At 45.7% G+C, this 17,073-nt stretch overlaps 1 protein-coding gene and 2 non-coding genes across 6 annotated transcripts in view; all 3 read left to right on the plus strand.

The window, feature by feature from the left end:
- LOC126106404 (cytochrome P450 4C1-like) overlaps positions 1-17,073 on the plus strand; it is a 160,736-nt gene that overhangs the window by 118,310 nt on the left and 25,353 nt on the right. The gene's annotated exons all lie outside the window — the stretch shown is intronic.
- Positions 9,610-9,684, plus strand: Trnal-caa (transfer RNA leucine (anticodon CAA)). Its single transcript has one exon. It is a non-coding gene; the product is annotated as a tRNA-Leu (tRNA).
- On the plus strand, positions 9,911-9,985 carry Trnal-caa (transfer RNA leucine (anticodon CAA)). The gene has a single exon. It is a non-coding gene; the product is annotated as a tRNA-Leu (tRNA).

The raw sequence follows: 17,073 nt of genomic DNA on the forward strand, positions 1-17,073 counted from the left end.
TACCACACTCTATGTCTACTTCACCGACTCCTCGTCGCGCAAGCACCCCTTCCGAGATTAAACACCTGTCATGCCATCATAATCGAAACACGAGGTCACTCTTATCTGGTATCCTAACTCTGCCCACTCACAAAACAAAAAAAATTTGCAAACTCCTTCTCAGTTGCCGCTGTCCGCCTCTGGAACAAACTGCCCCTTACCTTGCGCAAAATTCAGTTACCTGCTGCTTTTAAGAAGAAGTTGAAGCATTTCCTACTATCATCCTCATAACGTTAATGTACATGGCCAGTCCTCTCATCTGTCAAATAGCAAAGCTAGCGTCTCCTATATTCCTCCTGAGATGCCTCCCTCTTCATCTATATTAGCCACACAATCTTCTTTTCCTTTATATTTCCTTAATTATGTTTCATCATGTCTCTACTCTTCTCCTCCCTTCACTATCAGTCTCCCTCATAACCCCTGCTGCTAGCACTCCTAACTAAAATCTGTCTCTTCAATAATGTCTAATTATAACAATACTTATGATCTACGAATATAAACTCTATCTGTACCTATTTTTCCAGGTGTGCCTTTGTAATTGTTTACTTCACTTTTTGTACTAGATATAGTTTAACATGCCTACCACAACATATGAATGTAAAATAAGTAGAATGCCTGTTTAGCTCTAAGAGAGAGTTGCCAGGTTAAATAAATAAATAAAACCCTGCGGGGAATCGAACCTGGGCCCGCTTGCATGGGAGGCGAGCAGCTAAGAAGGCGGACTGCGGTCACAAAGCATTCTACGAGAGCATGCATCGAAGGTAGTCAATATTTTTGAAATTTATATTGCATTTATTGTTGGTGACGGTGGTGCTATTGGAGAGCACCAGCACGCTGAATTGTTACCCTTTGGCTCCCACATCTTGCAATTGCATCAACCAACCAAGCAGCCTAGAAGAATCTGCAATACCTAAATACACTGATAAGACCTAACATTATGACCATATGTGTGTAGGTCCGCCTTTAGAATGCAACGGAGGAGCGATTCTACGTGGCGCGACTCGAAAAGTCCTACCTTGTACAGGGTGTTTCAAAAATGACCGGTATATTTGAAACGGCAATAAAAACTAAACGAGCAGCGATAGAAATACACCGTTTGTTGCACTATGCTTGGGACAACAGTACGTTTTCAGGCAGACAAACTTTCGAAATTACAGTAGTTACAATTTGCAACAACAGATGGCGCTGCGGTCTGGGAAACTCTCTAGTACGATATTTTGCACATATCCACCATGCGTAGCAATAATATGGCGTAGTCTCTGAATGAAATTACCCGAAACCTTTGACAACGTGTCTGGCGGAATGGCTTCACATGCAGATGAGATGTACTGCTTCAGCTGTTCAATTGTTTCTGGATTCTGGCGGTACACCTGGTCTTTCAAGTGTCCCCACAGAAAGAAGTCACAGGGGTTCATGTCTGGCGAATAGGGAGGCCAATCCACGCCGCCTCCTGTATGTTTCGGATAGCCCAAAGCAATCACACGATCATCGAAATATTCATTCAGGAAATTAAAGACGTCGGCCGTGCGATGTGGCCGGGCACCATCTTGCATAAACCACGAGGTGTTCGCAGTGTCGTCTAAGGCAGTTTGTACCGCCACAAATTCACGAAGAATGTCCAGATAGCGAGATGCAGTAATCGTTTCGGATCTGAAAAATGGGCCAATGATTCCTTTGGAAGAAATGGCGGCCCAGACCAGTACTTTTTGAGGATGCAGGGACGATGGGACTGCAACATGGGGCTTTTCGGTTCCCCATATGCGCCAGTTCTGTTTATTGACGAAGCCGTCCAGGTAAAAATAAGCTTCGTCAGTAAACCAAATGCTGCCCACATGCATATCGCCGTCATCAATCCTGTGCACTATATCGTTAGCGAATGTCTCTCGTGCAGCAATGGTAGCGGCGCTGAGGGGTTGCCGCGTTTGAATTTTGTACGGATAGAGGTGTAAACTCTGGCGCATGAGACGATACGTGGACGTTGGCGTCATTTGGACCGCAGCTGCAACACGGCGAACGGAAACCCGAGGCTGCTGTCGGATCACATGCTGCACTAGCTGCGCGTTGCCCTCTGTGGTTGCCGTACGCGGTCGCCCTACCTTTCCGGCACGTTCGTCCATCACGTTCCCAGTCCGTTGAAATTTTTCAAACAGATCCTTTATTGTATCGCTTTTCGGTCCTTTGGTTACATTAAACCTCCGTTGAAAACTTCGTCTTGTTGCAACAACACTGAAAGACGACGTACAGAATGGCGCACCCACAGACTGCGTTGTCTTCTATATCTTTCACATCACTTGCAGCGCCATCTGTTGTTGAAAATTGTAACTACTGTAATTTCGAAAGTTTGTCCGCCTGAAAATGTATTGTTGTCCCAAGCATATTGCAACAAACGGTGTATTTCTATCGCTGCTCGTTTAGTTTTTATTGCCGTTTCAAATATACCGGTCATTTTTGAAACACCCTGTATGTACGTGGTGGCGCCAGGTACATATGCAGGGGTCGCGCGGTTTCCATGAACTACGGACCTGTAGCTGATGGGTGCGTCGCCGGAGCCAGTAGAGAGGTCCGGCAGGTACAGATCGGCGTCGATGACTCCGCGTCCACAGCAGTCGCAGTTGACGATATCGGTGAGTCACCATGGGGGCACATAGGCGTCGCCTGCCACGCGCTCAACAGTGTGCACCGGAAAACGTGCGTTTGGGCCAGCGCTGTACTCTGTCGTCACGCCTGCTTTACGGAGTTACCTTCACCTTCTGTTTTTAGGCATTGACATCCAACAACTTGTCTCCTACCCACGGTTTCACCATCCTCCAACCACTTTTCGCGGTTGCTCACTTCAGAAGCGTTTATTAGCCAGATTGGTATTCAGGCATAGAGCTTATCATCAGTAGTATCTGGTGTGAGCGTGGGGTTGATCTGATATTCTTGTTATTCTGCGCAATGGATTAATCTGAGATGTACCCTTTACCCTGTGGCTCCTGAAAGATGCAATTTCCACCCCTACACTACCACAGAAGTCAGACAGACGCTCCTAACGTTCTAAAGAGAAATGCCTGAAAAACTTTTAGCAATAAATATCTTCTGGAGTCGTCCACTGTAAGGAAATGACAAAAAAATTCACAAAATTTCTTACGTAACTAGTGGGATACTTGGGTACTGGAGTAGGGCTAGTTAGTGTAAGAAAAACATAAAACTAACGAAAGTTATTATTTATTTTGCAAAAATTCTGTAGAAATCACAATGGCACTTTTAGTTATGAATCCTGGTTCTTTTCGGAATGTGAAGTTACCTCTCAAGGATAGTATTCGCTAATGAAATTTCTATACAAAGTTTAAGATTGTTGTTGACTTGGCAGAATGGCTGAATAATTATCCTTTAGAATGTTGCTAGGTATGGTCGAAGCTGTCGCGTGTGAAATGCAGTGAAGTGTACTGTTGTGGAGGAAATATGGGGCTCGCAATAGCTGTAGTGCACAATACCGTAAGCTGCGATGACTGATGTCTGCGCCGTTCGCTGCTGACAAATAAGATAACTCTCGTTCTATCAGGATTGACCTTCGCCAATCAAACTCTCCCTACGCTTTGATGAAGTCAAGGACTCCTATTCGCCCCTAGTCTAACTATTGGCGTGGTACACCGGTCAGATAACCAGTCCACCATGATGCCACTCAAAATTTCGCTCGCAGATGTGTAACTGTAACACCGCACAATAAGTGTGTTGGCCAACACAGTGAACAACACTTAATCGCAAGGCCTCAATATAGAGAGTAGCACTTCGATTCGCTCTCGAAAGAGGTGCTCTCCCAGTGAAGTACTGAGGAGAGACTTGTTACTCGCTCCAAGAGCAACAACGGATCGGCGCCTCTCCACGCCAGACGTGAAGGGGTATATCTTCCAGTCTCTTCCATTACTCCTTCAGCTCGAGGCGTCAGAAATATCGTCTGCCAATCAGCATTACTCTTCTAAAACGGGAGAATGACGTTTCGTTTAAGGCAACCAATCCGGAAATCTGTAGTATCGGCGTTTGGCGTTTGCTGTCTCCCTGGGAAAATCTCTGAAACTGCGATATATATTGTAAAGAATGCGTAGGCTGGCCGCTCCCACACAATGTAGCGGAATTTGCTTTTAAGCCGAACACGGGGTCGTCCCTCCTCTCCCTCGGGCGAACGCTGCCCGCTCCACGGGCGGCCGCCGACCGACGTAGGTGGGTTGTGGGACCGGCCTCCTGGCGTGCGGTTGCCTCTCTCGAACTAGAAGCTCCTGTGACCGTCGTGTCTGGAATGTGTGTGTGTACGCCAGCCTCGAGTATTTCAACCACGGTGCACACTTGCGATTTATTAGTTATTTGCATATCGTTTACATGAATTCGTACAACATTGACATTATCTTATCGAGTTTGAGTTTGAATGAAGCGTCTGGATGTGCGGAATATGATTGTGGGGGCGGAATATGTAAGCAGTGAAGGTCAGGAGACCACGACGTCTTACACTGGTACAAAGGATAAACCAACGATGCACGCAGAGCTACGCCGATAACGTAATTACGCTTTGTGTACACTAAAGTACAGACATACACTATGTGACCAAAAGTATCTGAACAACACCAAAAACATACTTTTTCATATTACGTGCATTTTGCTGCCACCTACTGCCAGGTACTCCATATCACCGACCTCAGTAGTCATTAGACATCGTGAGAGAGCGGAATGGGCGCTCTGTGGAACTCATGGACTTGGAACGTGATCAGGTGATTGGCTGTCACTTGTATTATATGTCTGTGCACGAGATTTTCACAGTTATAAGCATCGCTAGGTCCACTCCGACAGGATAGTGAAGTGGAAACGAGAAAGGACACGTACAGCACAAAAGCGTCCAGGCCGGCCTCGTCTGTTGACTGACAGAGACTGCCGATAGTTGAAGTGGGTAGTGATGTGTAATAGGCAGACATCTATCCAATCCATCACACAGGAATTCAAAACTGCATCAGGATCCACTGCAAATACAGGTCACAAAGTACCTTCTTGCTTCCCAGTGTTGAAGAGCAATTGGGGGATGGCGATTGCATCTTTCCACACGATCGAGCACCTGTTCATATTGCACAGGCTGTGGTGGCCTGGTTACACGACAAAAACATCCCTGTAATGGACTGTCCTGCACGGAGTCCTGACCTGAATCCTATAGATCACCTTTTGGGATGGTTTGGAACGCTGACTTGGTGGCAGGCCTCACCGACCGACATCGATGCCTCTCCTCAGTGCTGCACTGCGTGAAGAATGAGCTGCCATTTTCCAAGAAACCTTCCGGCACCTGTCGAACGTTAACGTTCAGCGTGCCAAGTTAAACGTGCTGCTGAACGCTCAGGAACGATGCGACTTGTGCATTACGGTACGTGGGCCCCAACGTGGTATACGCGATCGCAACGCACTCCAGCGGCAGTTTAGGGATGTTTCTAGTTCGTAAATCACACTGATTACTCAAAGGGCGCGCGCAAAATTCCCACGTTAGCTCTATTAAAACGCACATTTCCTCCACCGTCCACGAAAAGGAAAGTACCATGTCCAATCAATAAGGACACACGCTTATAAAAGTTCCATTACAAACAGTGAGGTACAAATTTGGAATGCTTGTCCGCATAACAGAAACATTATTTCATCATTCCCACATTTTAGTAAAATCCCAAGGTCAGTCTTACTTGATCACTGTTCCTACCCAGCAGCAGAATCTATGCAACATGTGAATTACGAGGCGCAAAGGAAAAAGGAGCAAAATATCTTTATACAAGTAGCGCAAGCTGTCCTGTAGATTAAGCCAATCGAACAAAGTCACCCCTCGAAAAAAGGTGAACTTATATTTACATAACATCAAATATTATAGTATATACTTATATTAAATTAATAACAAAGTATCAGAACCTAATAAAAACGTGAATGTTAGGAAAAGAAATTGAAAGTGTCAAAACGCGAACCACCGCACCAATAAACAACTGCCTTCAGGGCAGTGACGCTACTCATTACGCTAAACCAACAACACACCCATGGCATCTAATCATATTATGTTACCCCGTGCTGAAAACCTTAATCGTAGATATGTTACTAATTGAAATTTAATTATAACAAATTGTACCAAGAACAATGCGTTTTTGGTGGATCTTCAGTGTGTCGCTGTCTTCAAATAGCCTACTTTCATAATACGCAAGTTACAACAATTTTTTTGCCACGAATATGATGTTTCTCATTATTTTATTGGAACACACTTAACAACGGGTTTTCCAGTGATCTCAATTTACTTGTGCTCAGAAACGGGATATATACGTATAGGCTTGAAATGAATGCCAATATGGCGCCTCACAACTCTGTACTGAAGGGAGACGGCGTGCGTGTGACGTACGTGGCGTTGTGCCATGTCATTGGTCAACGCTCAGACGCACACTCAGAATATGTGACATGCCAGATATTGCTCTGCACGTTCGGAAAGACTCCCGAACGTGCTGTTCCCCGCTATGACGTCAGAAACTCGGCACGCTCAACGCTCAACGTTCGGATGCACGGTCCGTGTGCCGACGGCCTTAGGGTGGGCCAACAGCACATTGAACTCCAGTATTACCGATGGAGGGCGCCACAGACTTGTAGGCCATTTTCAGCCAGGTGTCCGGATACTTTTCATCACACAGTGTACGATTATTTACACATTTTGCATGTGAACATTAAACGATGTGTGAGTAAAGTGTGAAGTTTTTATTTGATTAAAACTGATGGAGATCTAGAAAACAAAGAATGTTACAAATCTTTATCATTTCGCTATGAGGGGAAGTCGAAAATTAAAGGGACTTTTGAGGAAAGGAATATTTATTGCGATGATAGAAAACTGGAGGATGCATTACTTTTCTACATACTATCCCTGCACACCATCGTACTTTGCCCAGTATTACACAAGTTTTTTCCTTGATTTCGTGGGAAAAAAACGATTTTGTTTGCACGTGTAACCACCTTGCACCGCGTCAATGACTTCTGCATCTTCTTGCCCTGAGCCCTTCCTTTAGTGGTCCAAACGTACGGAAGTCGCTCGGAGCCAGGTCCGGACTATGTAGCGGGTGTTCCAGCCATTCGAAGCCCAACTGCTTTATTGTTTCCGCCGTCCATTTGGCAGAGTGTGGCTGTGCGTAATGTTGCTGCAGGATGACACGCTCGGATCTGATTGCAGATTTCAGTTCAGTCCGCAACATATCGCAACCGTTCCCACTGTCGACAGTTGCGCCTCTTGTGCGTAAAATGAATGGATACTGCACCTTCCGTGTCTCGGAGTAAATTTCTTAACTTCTGGAGATGCTGGGCGTTCTCAAATCATGCTCACAAACTTACTTTCCGATTCTGTCTGCAGTAATGATTTGCTGTAAAGATCCCTCTCCATCGCGAGGATAAACGGACCAGATGATTGCGAGACATGTTCGCCCTTTGCGCCACGTGCTGAGCTCACAATTATTTCGGTTCCCGCCTTGCACACATATTCCGAAAATTTAGCCTGTCGCCGAACTATTACTGATTTGTAAAGTACAGGGTTATTACAAATGATTGAAGCGATTTCACAGCTCTACAATAACTTTATCATTTGAGATATTTTCACAATGCTTTGCACATACATACAAAAACTCAAAAAGTTTTTTTAGGCATTCACAAATGTTCGATATGTGCCCCTTTAGTGATTCGGCAGACATCAAGCCGATAATCAAGTTCCTCCCACACTCGGCGCAGCACGTCCCCATCAATGAGTTCGAAAGCATCGTTGATGCGAGCTCGCAGTTCTGGCACGTTTCTTGGTAGAGGAGGTTTAAACATTGAATCTTTGACAAAACCCCACAGAAAGAAATCGCATGGGGTTAAGTCGGGAGAGCGTGGAGGCCATGACATGAATTGCTGATCATGATCTCCACCACGACCGATCCATCGGTTTTCCAATCTCCTGTTTAAGAAATGCCGAACATCATGATGGAAGTGCGGTGGAGCACCATCCTGTTGAAAGATGAAGTCGGCGCTGTCGGTCTCCAGTTGTGCCATGAGCCAATTTTCCGCGGGCTACGCGTGTAGCTTGCCCGCACGCGTTCAACCGTTTCTTCGCTCACTGCAGGCCGACCCGTTGATTTCCCCTTACAGAGGCATCCAGAAGCTTTAAACTGCGCATACCATCGCCGAATGGAGTTAGTAGTTGGTGGATCTTTGTTGAACTTCGTCCTGAAGTGTCGTTGCACTGTTATGACTGACTGATGTGAGTGCATTTCAAGCACGACATATGCTTTCTCGGCTCCTGTCGCCATTTTGTCTCACTGCGCTCTCGAGCGCTCTGACGGCAGAAACATGAAGTGCGGCTTCATCCGAACAAAACTTTATGAGTTTTTCTACGTATCTGTAGTGTGTCGTGACCATATGTCAATGAATGGAGCTACAGTGAATTTATGAAATCGTTTCAATCATTTGTAATAGCCCTGTATTGTCGATTTCCTCCAATGGGATTCCTCTGTTTCCGATCGGCATAATCCTCAACAACTTCCGAGCTGTCGTCGTCGACGTCGACTGCCTGCCCGATCTTTCCTCGTCGTTTGAAGCGCTCTATCCTTTCGCATATCTTGTATCTGTGTATTGAACCGGGGACCTAGAAACGACGCAGAGGCTTCGTCCCGCCATAACCCTCAGTGGTTCACAGCCCCATAACAGGCCACAGCAGTCCACCCACCCCACAGGCACCCCACACCGAACCCAGGGCTATTGCGCAGTTCGGCCCCCAGTGGACCACCCTGGGATCGTCTCATACCAGACGAGTGTAACCCCAAATGTTTGGGTGGCAGAGTAATTATGGTGTACGCACAGGTGACAGTGTTTGCACAGCAATCGTCGATACAGTGTAACCGAGGCGGAATGAGGAGAACCAGCCCGCATTTGCCGAGGCAGATGCAAACCCGCCCTAAAAACCATCCACAGGCTGAAACTTCCTGGCAGATTAAAACTGTGTGCCCGACCGAGACTCGAACTCGGGACCTTTGCCTTTCGCGGGCAAGTGCTCTACCAACTGAGCTACCGAAGCACGTATCACGCCCGGTACTCACAGCTTTACTTCTGCCAGTACCTCGTCTCCTACCTTCCAAACTTTACAGAAGCTCTCCTGCGAACCTTGCAGAACTAGCACTCCTGAAAGAAAGGATATTGCGGAGACATGGCTTAGCCACAGCCTGGGTAGGAGACGAGGTACTGGCAGAAGTAAAGCTGTGAGTACCGGGCGTGAGTCGTGCTTCGGTAGCTCAGTTGGTAGAGCACTTGCCCGCGAAAGGCAAAGGTCCCGAGTTCGAGTCTCGGTCGGGCACACAGTTTTAATCTGCCAGGAAGTTTCATATCAGCGCACACTCCGCTGCAGAGTGAAAATCTCATTCTGGAAACGTCCCCCAGGCTGTGGCTAAGCCATGTCTCCGCAATACCCTTTCTTTCAGGAGTGCTAGTTGTGCAAGGTTCGCAGGAGAGCTTCTGTAAAGTTTGGAAGGTAGGAGACGAGGTACTCGCAGAAGTAAAGCTGTGAGTACCGGGCGTGAGTCGTGCTTCGGTAGCTCAGTTGGTAGAGCACTTGCCCGCAAAAGGCAAAGGTCCCGAGTTCGAGTCTCGGTCGGGCACACAGTTTTAATCTGCCAGGAAGTTTCATATCAGCGCACACTCCGCTGCAGAGTGAAAATCTCATTCTGGAAACGTCCCCCAGGCTGTGGCTAAGCCATGTCTCCGCAATACCCTTTCTTTCAGGAGTGCTAGTTGTGCAAGGTTCGCAGGAGAGCTTCTGTAAAGTTTGGAAGGTAGGAGACGAGGTACTCGCAGAAGTAAAGCTGTGAGTACCGGGCGTGAGTCGTGCTTCGGTAGCTCAGTTGGTAGAGCACTTGCCCGCAAAAGGCAAAGGTCCCGAGTTCGAGTCTCGGTCGGGCACACAGTTTTAATCTGCCAGGAAGTTTCATATCAGCGCACACTCCGCTGCAGCGTGAGAATCTCATTCGTGCACAGGCTGGCCGGCACACCGGACCTCTACGCTTATCCGCCGGGGAGCGGCGCGGCTTCCGCTCGGGAAGCTCCGCGCTTGACAGCCCGGCTGCTTCGCGATTAACAGCTGTCAACGTACTGTGCTCGCATTCGACGAATAATTTCCGCAAGTTTAACACCTTCAGCAAACATAAAGCGAAATACTGCCCGCATTTCCTCCTCGGTGCAGACGGACAATGGAGCTGTCACGTTTCACGGCCTGCTACAATACAGCGACTAGTGCGGCAGTAAGACTGAACCCTTGTACAGAACTGCTTGCAGTGCTACCAAGCCCTACGACGATAAATTGCAAAAATAGCTTTACTTTTTGACTCCCCCCCCCCCCCCGTGCCCCCGTGTAATCCTCTCCAGTACACAGGACATCGTGTGAACGTGTTACAAAACTGTAAAATTCTAAATGCAGTGACAATCATCATCTAGTTAAATTGCGTGTAAACATGATCATCACAGTATTCCTTCTATCAGTTACGTGAAGTGCAATGTCACTTTCCTCAACCAGTCTGCGGTGACGTCACAATAAGAAAACATGGCACTCCAGTAATACATGTCTCTGAGAACATATATAAACAGATCCGTAGCATGCCCCCACTATTACATTACATTTGAGCGTATACTGCACGAGGGTATAAAAAACTGCTGTGGAAAATTTAATGATGGCAGTAGCTTCCGCAGGATGTGTCACTCCCGACTAACATAGCTTTATGAAACTTGGACCATGCATGCAAAGAACTGCTGCAGTATAGTGCAGAAGGTAAGTGGAAGAAATACTCAATGAGACGAACGGAAATGACACCTTTATTCAAAGACAATGTAGTCCGTTCGTCATAACAATAAACCTGATGCAAACATACACAAATGCGATGATCGGTCAGCTGCCGTAGCTATCGTACACTGGTGTTGTTCCGCTCTCGAAAGTAGGTCCAACTTATGTATTAGATATCTTTTTACTGTGTCACTGTAAGTGAAAGTTTAAGACATTCTGATGCATTAACAGCCGTCAACGTTTTTCTTAGTCGTACTTTAGCTACGTAATTTTTATTTCAGTCACAGTGTCTGTGGGCGCTACCTGGGCTCTGATTGTCCCGCTGTTAATATGTACCGCGAAAATGGATGACACTGCTTCCTGCTTCCTATTCAAACACACGCGCGGAACACCCTTAATGGCTAGAAACAAGTTGTACTTGAAGTTTTTCACATTACACAGAAAAATGAGCTTTGACTTTTGTTCAGAAAAATGGTATACTGAATATAAGAGCAGCAACCTCAATTATTATGTTGGCGCACTCGGCAGCGTCGTTGTTTGAAAACAGAGCGGTTGGGTGGGCGGTGGCTCGAAACCCGCTATGATAAACAGCTTTTATGTTCCGTTTGAATACCTAAATCATTTAAATATCAAATTTATCAATATGTGGTAATTAACCTATACTTAACCATCACATTTCAAAGAAAAATGCACCTGATCCGCTTTCTAATTATATATCACAGGCAGAATTCTGGTTTTCACTGCAAATGCACACTCCTAATTATCGATGTATTATAAAAGATTGTTACGGATTTTGAAGTTAAGAAAACATTAGAAATTAAAGTTTTTGCAGAGAAATGAAAAATCAGATAGACTATTGCCATTGTTTTATACGAGAGATGTGGTGTCACACGAGCCAGAGTGGTAAGCATTGTAGAAACGTAGGAGACAATGATTTTCACGGCGTCTAGCACACAGTAAAAATACTGCATTTTTACAGTTGTCACCGTACTGCTGGTACCTGTACACCGTAGAACTGATCTGGAGCCAAATTAAGGTATTTGTCCCGAGAAATAACAAGGCATTTAAGGTGCCAAACATACCGGAACTAACGCACGAACCTTTGTGACACGTCACTGCCGAACGATGGCGAAATGCAGAACAGCACGTCATAAAAGAGGAGGAGGAGGAGGAGGAGGAAGAAATGTGGACTTTTTGGTGGCTTGGGATTCTGTTTTTGATCGCCTCGTTAGCAGCGTAGCAGTACTGAAATGTACCGCTTTTCTCGGAGTTCGATATGGAACAAGTTCAGAGACTACCAGACGACTGACTGTAATACATTCAGTGGCTTCAATACGCAGGGTGAAATCCCAGCAGTGCGCTTTTACGCCGCACATAGCTCGTGCAGAAGAAGTACCCTTGTTAAAGGCAGGAACTATCAGCACTCTCGTTTTTGATTGCAGTGCTATGTTAGCTTACATCGAGAGCATATTATGTTTTCCGTCAGATCACCTAAGAAGCATATCGCCTGAAATTTACCATTATTTCCTTCTGTTCAAAAATTAAATTATATTCAAAGCTGTTCCGTTCTCTGCTCGTCTCTTTCTACGTCTTTACTACAACTGTTCATGCTGTGGCCGCCCACTTCATACACCGTAGCGGCTACTGCACTGGCATCCTACTTGAGGTCCAACCGACACGGGATGCCTGCATCACAGGGCGTACATTCACCAGGAAAACCTGCGTCGTCTCTGTTGCCAACACAAATATTTACCGGCGGACACGACAAAACACAACAGCAGGTCTGCACCGACGGCCGCCAGGGAGGGCTACCGGTTCGCGGAGCCTGCAGAACAGCTTCACCAGACGCCGCAGCTGATCCAGGAACTGCTTTGCTACGCCAGGCACGTGACAGCAAGTACTTCCGGCAAATACATTCGCCAGGCGGGCTTCACAGGGCGGCCAACTGCCGGCAAAGGGCGCTCCCACGCACCGCTCGCAAGTATACAGGGTTGCCACCTCGGCGCCTCTTCCAGCTGGCCCTGACTCGGTATAGTCGACGAACATCTTGACATGGTAGAATTATTCCATCGAGATCCCTCCCCATGAAGAGCCGGACCTTTTCTATTATTATTTGTTATTTTATATTTTTGACGATCTGCAGTTGGGATCGAGTCTGTTGTTCTTTTGGAGATTATATTATTGTTTCATTCTGATGAGTCCAATAATTTGTTTTCGGACTTACGTTTCCCGCATTTCTCTTCTGCTAGCACAGATACTTCAGTTCACATCACTGCAGGTTAGCTGGATCAAGTAGCTGGCCAGTGCTTTGCAAGTTAAATAGGCCGGTAAAGATGTTGTTGTTGTTGTGTTCTTCAGTCCTGAGACTGGTTTGATGCAGCTCTCCATGCTACTCTATCCTGTGCAAGCTTCTTCATCTCCCAGTAACTACTGCAGCCTACATCCTTCTGAATCTGTTTAGTGTATTCATCTCTTGGTCTCCCTCTACGACTTTTACCCTCCACACTGCCCTCCAATACTAAATTGGTGATCCCTCGATGTCTCAGAACATGTCCTACCAACCAATCCCTTCTTTTAGTCAAGTTGTGCCGCAAACTCCTCTTCTCCCCAATCCTATTCAATACCTCCTCATTAGTGATGTGATCTACCCATCTAATCTTCAGCATTTTTCTGTAGCACCACATTTCAAAAGCTCATATTCTCTTCTTGTCTAAACTATTTATCGTCCATGTTTCACTTCCATACATGGCTACACTCCATACAAATACTTTCAGAAACGACTTCCTGACACCTAAAACTATATTCGATGTTAACAAATTTCTCTTCTTGAGAAACGCTTTCCTTGCCATTGCCAGTTTACATTTTATATCCTCTCTACTTCGACCATCATCGGTTATTTTACTCCCTAAATAGCAAAACTCCTTTACTACTTTAAGTGTCTCATTTCCTAATCTAATTCGCTCAGCATCACCCAACTTAATTCGACTACGTACCATTATTCTCGTTTTGCTTCTGTTGATGCTCATCTTATATGCTCCTTTCAAGACACTGTCCATTCCGTTCAACTGCTCTTCCAATTCCTTTGCTGTCTCTGACAGAATTACAATGTCATCAGCGAACCTCAAAGTTTTTATTTGTTCTCTATGAATTTTAATACCTACTCCGAATTTTTCTTTTGTTTCCTTCACTGCTTGCTCAATATACAGATCGAATAACATCGGGGATAGGCTACCACTCTGTCTCACTCCCATCCCAACCACTGCTTCCCTTTCGTGCCCCTCGACTCTTATAACTGCCATGTTGTTTCTGTACAAATTGTAAATAGTCTTTCGCTCCCTGTATTTTACCCCTGCCACCTTTAGAATTGGAAAGAGAGTATTCCAGTCAACATTGTCAAAAGCTTGTTCTAAGTCTACAAATGCTAGAAACGTAGGTTTGCCTTTCCTTAATCTTTCTTCTAAAATAAGTCGTAAGGTCAGTATTCCCTCACGTGTTCCAATATTTCTACGGAATCCAAACTGATCTTCCCCGAGGTCGGCTTCTACTAGTTTTCCCATTCGTCTGTAAAGAATTAGAATTTTGCAGCCGTGATTTATTAAGCTGATAGTTCGGTAATTTTCACATCTGTCAACACCTGTTTTTTTGGGGGGGGGGGGATTGGAATTATTATATTCTTCTTGAAGTCTGAGGGTATTTCGCCTGTCTCATACATCTTGCTTACCAGATGGTAGAGTTTTGTCAGGACTGTCTCTCCCAAGGCCGTCAGTAGTTCTAATGGGATGTTATCTACTCCTGGGGCCTTGTTTCGACTCAGGTCTTTCAGTGCTCTGTCAAACACTTCACACAGTAATGTATCTCACATTTCATCTTCATCTACATCCTCGTCCATTTCCATAATATTGTCCTCAAGTACATCACCCTTGTATAGACCCTCTAGAGATAAGACGCAGTAAAGGTATCGATGCCTATTATCGCTGAGTCGATGTACGTGTAATGCACAGCATAAAACACATCCTCATTACAGTACTTGACTGCACTCGAGAGAGATTAGTTTCTGCTCCACGTGAAACGAAATCCGATGACGTTCCAGCAAACGTGGAGGAATACATGGCGTAACGCTTACTGGAACCACTGCGATTCACTATGGGCCCGTGGACAATACAAAAGCTGGGACACGGTGTGTGATCACGTCTGGCTCTCCAGTGCACTCCCACGCTGGCATAGGCTCCCAGTGGCAGGCGGTCCCACTTCTCCTCCGGCGCAGCTCACAACCGCTGAATGGCCGCTGATGCAGTGTGGTCCCCCGAAGCCCACCACACTTGCTTGACGGGGTTGGCAGCCTGGTCCGTTCTCTGAATACCCTCTCGTTCTGAGAGCTCCTCCACCTGTGCTGTTCGATATGGTCGACATTATCATGCGTGAAAAATGAAGTCAGGACCGAGTGAGCCCCTGAAGGAGATGGGGAAGGAGTACAGCGACACAGTTAAGCTGACCGGTGAGCCAGCCTCATCCAAAGACCTGGACGCCAGCACGCCTACCCGACATTGCGCCTGCACACTCTGCAACACTCGGACCTCCAAAACGATCACGTTCTGAAAGACGGCGGTGCCTTCCGGGCGGGCCACTGCCGTGGTAACACCTGTGAGGCACCCCCCCACCCCCCTTCCATTTTCTTTTGGTGATTGTCATACAATTTCATTTGCCTTTGGTGTATCTAAATTTTCCCTTATTAGTATTAAGGGGGGTAGGACCTCAAACGGGCTGACTTGGAGCAGGAAAGGCGCCACAGGACATTTTAATTTCCACTGTCTATACTTTTGCAAGTAAATTCATAAAACTTTGTCAGCGTGACCAGGAAGGATTCAGCATTCACATTCATAGCAGTGGATGGTAAAAAACATAACAAAATAATTTGATTTTACATGTGAAATTTCATCATTTTTTCACTTATCATTGGCTGCATTTGTCGCTATAGGTACACGTTTCTTCATAAGTGAAAGAGATTCTTCGATGAATTTTGCACAGCATACACACCATACGTATAGGTGTATGAAACTCTAGAATTTACTTAGTACAGTGGCGGCACCAGGGCTGCACCCTCTCCTCTCCCTCTCTCATCACCACCACACCATCATCATCACCCAACACAAACGTAACACTACACACACACACACACACACACACAAAATACGTACATGTAGCATTGCGAACAGTGTGTAATGGAACATGTTGTAAATAAACAACAGTAACAAGTATCCGGATAAAAAAAAAAGAAAAACTCGGCATGACAGTATGAAACATACAATGACAAAGTGTCACGCGTACAATTCTTAGGTACAGTAATTTAGATAATATTTTAGTTAAATATTTTATTGTATATCCGCCCTTTTTATGTTTAGTTAATTAGTGTTTGTTCTCTCGTACGCCTCGTCGACGACGCTGCCCTTCTAAAAGTGTCTGCCACAGACAAGTCCGCTCACCGTAACTCCAATATATGCCTGTAACGCGTTATACTTTCCAAGTTCCCTTTTTGTTCAGTCGACTGAGAATCGAGGATTGTTTTGTGCTTCGTATTTTAATTATGTTATATCTGATATGTATCGCAGATCCTTTTGAACAGCTGCACCACCGACACTACGAAATGAAACGCTGGCTCGATAGCAACAATAGCAAACAGTCAGTGTTGCAAACTGATGTCATTCCAGAAATACGGCGACCTCCAACACGTAACGCCTGGAACGGCGCGCCGTGTCAGTAGCAAGACGCGTATCTGACGGCTTCCAGGGAAACAAAAATTTGAATTCAGCATTTTATACAATCACTGAGCGAATTAAAATGCTATCGCAATCTGCTCGTTAAGAGCTGTAATTTTTTGTTAAACGTTTAATAGAATAAGTCAAGTGCTACAGCTGGAAACCGCGTACATGTCCGGAAGCAGTGTACGGTGCGCAAATCATCCACATTAATTTCATCCAGTGTTTGAGAAAGAGAGGAGTCGGTCACTGTCAAGAAACTTCAAAACATAATTTAATACATTTTCAAAACTTTTTCTCGCTGATAACCTCCGAAAAATGATGGAAGGAGAAAAAGTTTACTCAATTTGCACTGTTCGTGCAGTAAAACTTGAGCCTCAGAAATGATGTTTTAAATTCACTCCTTCCTTACTGCTGACTCTATCTCGGGACACAGTCTGCAGTCAGTATTCACACACACCA

The sequence above is a fragment of the Schistocerca cancellata genome, chromosome 10 (genome assembly GCF_023864275.1).
Source record: "Schistocerca cancellata isolate TAMUIC-IGC-003103 chromosome 10, iqSchCanc2.1, whole genome shotgun sequence".
Taxonomy (NCBI): domain Eukaryota; kingdom Metazoa; phylum Arthropoda; class Insecta; order Orthoptera; family Acrididae; genus Schistocerca; species Schistocerca cancellata.